Below are 5,000 nucleotides of genomic sequence, written 5' to 3' on the forward strand. Positions count from 1 at the left end.
AATGTTTCTGTTTTCTTTGGTCATATTGTCTCTTACAGTAGTTATTTTACTCTTTTTTTTTTTTTTTTTTTTTTGGCAGGTCAACATGCTCGCTATATATTCTTATTATCGCCTTGTTTTTAACATTTTTGTAATGATACAATACCCATTTGCCTTCTTGTTATTTTTGTATTTTATCTTTATAACCTTCCTTCATTTCTTTTTCCTTATTTGTTTCCCTTCCCAGTAGGGTTGAAGCTTGGCCAATAATAGTAATAATAATAATAATAATAATAATAATAATAATAATAATAATAATAATAATAATAATAATACAAAAAAAATCATACATCAATCTTTTATTTTGAAATTAGTCTTTCGACATAAACCATAAACTTCTTTGTTGATGTAGATGACAACGTAACCGTTTTAAAGAAGATTCCTCATCAGAGGACTCTAGACTTCTTACTAAAAAATCAATATATTTATCTATTACCACATCTTGCTTTACACCGTCCTCCTGTAATTTTTCGGATAAGTGTTTAACGATATTCTCTCAATTTTCTTTTGTTACCGAATGTAGTGCTTCTTTTAAAAGTAGGCATACCCTTAAATCTACCGTTTTGACTTCTTTTTTATTCATATGTTGCATTGGATTATATTGGCAAAAGTATGGAGGAAGACGGATAGCTTTGTGACCATTTTCAATGGCGATTTTAACAATCGTGTAAGCGGTATCAATATTCAAGGCGCATTCCTCGACCAGTTCCAAAAGTTGATATTTTAACATATTGTCTCTTGGTATTGAGCATTTTTGATGAGCCATTATTCTATTTGTGCCTTGTTATAATTTTGCTCTGTGATAAGATGCATTACCATTATAATTATAGAAGATGGGAATATTTTCGGTAGCAACTGATTGTACAACCATTGTACAAAATTACGTTACCATTAATTTCACTGTGATTGTAGTTTTGGTTAAACTGGCTGCTTCTGCTATGCGAAAAAAAAAATGGCTTTAGAAAGACCAGTAATAGGACCTCCTTTCTGTCTTTATGAAGCAAAATATTTCGAAACATTATAAACAATCTCTCGTGCTTGACAAGTAAATAACCTCTTATTGCTCTGTATGGGGATGGGTGACCTTCCATTCTGGCTGACAAAAAAATTTATGATGCTTTTATGTGTCTCTTAGTCTCCTTTGATTGGCTATAATCTTTCAGGCATCTCTGTTAAAGCGTCTCTCTCTCTCTCTCTCTCTCTCTCTCTCTCTCTCTCTCTCTCTCTCTCTCTCTCTCTCTCTCTCTCTCTCTCTCTCTCCTACATCTGGGTGTGGAACTGTAGCAAGCCACTTCCGTCGCAGGTGGTTCCTGCCAGTACCTGGCCGCAAGGGATACTTTTTGACGAAATCCGATTAATGAATGTTTATATCTGACCTGAGAAACTATATTGGAGACATGTCAATTTAATGTCACGTTTCTTTATAGTACGACTGAATAATGTTACAAAAGTATAACAATTGGAAGTTGAGTTTTTATATAATGAAAATTTAATAATTAAAGTAATGGTATTCATTATAACCATCAAATGGCATCCTTATCTCTATTTTCGAAACAATGTTGGAATTATAGCAAGGTATGTTTTTGTCTTTAGGTACATCTCAATCTTCTTCGTAAATTTGAAAGAGTGTAGACAAAGCACACATCTCGTTGTAGATTTGTTTTTGTCAATTTCTCCAGACATATTGCTGTTTGAAGCTTATGCACCTGCAGTACATGAATTGAATCTAGTTGAGATGATAAAAGAAAACAATTTCCGACAATCGCACGAGCACTACAATAATTCTTTCCCTCGCCATTATCACAAAATCTTGAATGATAGTCTGTGGCTTCTAACGCGTCATAAACTTCACTAATAGGCCTTTACAGTATTTTGTTTTAAATACGAAAATAGACTCTTTTATTCTACTACTGCTGTGGCGGGATGTTGCAAAATAACACCCACACCCTTGAATCGCTCTAACGAACAATAGTCTCCTCTGCACAAACTTTCCCCTTATGTTATCAACTGGACTCTTGGACAGAAGGGAAATGAAAACAAAACATAACCTTAATACTATATTTCTTAATACTAAACGCTTAAACCAAAACCATCCACAATCACATAAATCCTCAAAATAAATAAAGCTTAAAAATAAACACTTAACAAAATTTGACTTAAATTTACCACAACCACAAACAAACAGAAATATTTTATATATTTCTGAGTGGACACCTTCGTCCTCACAAGGGCCAACAGTCTTTTATAGGCAAACTACCACTATATGGTAAACAGGAGTCTCTCTTAATTTGCCATAACGGCCTCAACTCCTTGAGTCACAGGTGTCAGTATCATCATCATCATCATCGTCATCATCATCATCACCATACACAAGCTTGATAAACAGGCCAGGTCATCGACAATCGTCAATCCAAAAAGCAGTCTAAATATGATCAGTTCCAGACCAGGTCATCAACAGTGAATTAAACAAAAAAAAGTCTCTCTCAAAGGAGGAATCACGGCCTACCAAAATAAAAAGGAAATCACTTACGAACACTCCTACTATGAGATTCAGGGCCTCTGTAACACGGTTTTTTCGCAATAATTTTTTATCTATGAATTTTATGAATGTAACGCTTCTTCAGAGTGCACATTATATCTACACATAAATTTTGACTATATTCTGCATTACGTAGGTTGAATAAAATTGGTACTTATAATAATAAAAGTGACGTTTTTTGAAGACGGGCCAACTTACTCAGAGAAAAGGTTTCGAACGCATTCGTTACGTAACTTATGACGGCCTTCCTTCCTTCTTTCTCGATCGATGATTGGCTATACGTAACGAAGGCTATAACTCTGCCAACAATGACACAAAAGTTTAAATAAAAGCAAACCAGTACACCTTTATAAACTCTGAAACCTCTCCACTGATAATTGTCATAATGAACAAACCAACAAAATATGTTAATAAATACATAAACACTTCGATTATTAGTCTAACTCCCAAATAAGTTTCCTAAGAAATTACAGTATACTTTATAGGTCACAATCAGATTGACAAGGTATAGGGAACAGTTGGTAATTTTCAAAAACGTAGTAGACAAGCATGATTTGATAACTGCTATATCCAATGTCAAGCAATTTTTATTTATTGTCAATCTACCTACCTACCTATTTACTGAAAAAAAAAAAAAAAATAGCCGGTACAGTATTTCGGCTTTAAACCTTCACCAATAATTATCGTCAGAATGATGACTTCACGAGGCTCCACCCACTTTGGCCTTGTTATAATTCAGGATAACACTGAAGGCTATCATGGGCCTTGTTGGATCAGCAAATTTAAATTCTGGATATAAAACTCATTTCTCGAGTAGTTGTCAGAAGTGCTAAGTGATCCTCAAGGATCCCAGCAGTTGGCCTAAACATTTAATTCATGTATACTACTGTTGCGGCACTACTCTGCTACAGTAGTATTACTACGCTAGCACAGATACCCCACCCACATTTATGTATTGTTCCGCCATTCATAAAGTCTTTGTCATGTTTTCTCACTGTGCAATAAGCCATGGCCTCCTCAGAAATTAAGTTTAACGTTAGATGATAGGTTATTTCATTAAGCTGACAAATTATAGCAACTGGGAATGTTATTGCCGATGTTAAAAACTAAAGATAAAGTATGATATCATTCCTTCATTGCATTATCATCTTTACTACTATTTGTTTTGCTACATGTAGTAATTATTTTAAAGGATAAATGAATTATGTTCACTTTACTTCTATAAATTCACATTAGATGTACAAATAAAACTCCTAAAACTATTCATGATTTATTTACAAAATGCAGTCATGCCCAAAACATAGCCAACACGGTCGTACGGCCTAAGAATAAGAAAAAAAAATATATCGCATGATCCGTTGGTCTGATGGAAAGTTTAGCACAAAATTCTTATTTTAACAAAAATAGTTATATAAAGACTGTTTACCTACAATCTCTCTCTCTCTCTCTCTCTCTCTCTCTCTCTCTTGGTGGCATAGTGAATAGTTAATGGAAATGTTCAAAAGTCTGAATGACATTACAAGTATTATAATCATGTTACGCTAAATACAAATCAGACCATAGACGTTGGATTTTAACTAGAAACTGAATGATTACCTATTCAGGCTATAGTAAATATGGCCGCGGGCTTTCTCTTGACTGTATAAAGTTGCAAGTCGTAAGGCAAATGCAGTTTTGCAACCACGAGGGCAATTCCAAATCCTGCTAGCCATTCCTGACTGTTATGGGTTCCAGAGCCGATGGAACAAGGTGAATGGGTGTCTGGTGGATGGGCGGGGCAAAATTTTGTCAAAAGGTGTTTACATTGCTTACGTAATGAATGTTTTCGACTCTTGGCTCGTTATTACTGGCCATGGCGTCGGCTAGATCATTTTTACTCTATAAAAATTAAAACTATCGGGTTTAGGTTCTTGATAATGCTGACAAAATTTGTGTGTGGTTGTAAAATATACATATGTCAACTTTCAGCTACATCCGATGAATTGATAAGGAGCAAAGTCCAAAAAACCGTGTTACAGAGGCCCTGAATCTCATAGTAGCTAACTAAACTATCGCACTATAATCAAAGATAAATAATAAACTGTTCCTATCATTCACAATCACGACAAGCAAAGATAAACAAAACTGTACGTACTCAGAAAATCAATAATCACTTCCAACGCTGGTAGGAAAAACATAAATATAATCCCGCATTCACACACGCAACTGCCTTAAGCTGCAGTCAAATAAAAAAAAAAAGCATTCTCCCAAGACATTCACCACTGTCGTAACCTAACTAAAAACATAAACAAACAATCTCATTTAAACCAACAGTCTACCTCACCACAAACAATCAATACACTAACTACTTTCGCTCACTAACACAATCTCTCTCTCTCTCTCTCTCTCTCTCTCTCTCTCTCTCTCTCTCTCTCTCTCTCTG

Source organism: Palaemon carinicauda, chromosome 8 (genome assembly GCF_036898095.1).
Source record: "Palaemon carinicauda isolate YSFRI2023 chromosome 8, ASM3689809v2, whole genome shotgun sequence".
NCBI lineage: Eukaryota > Metazoa > Arthropoda > Malacostraca > Decapoda > Palaemonidae > Palaemon > Palaemon carinicauda.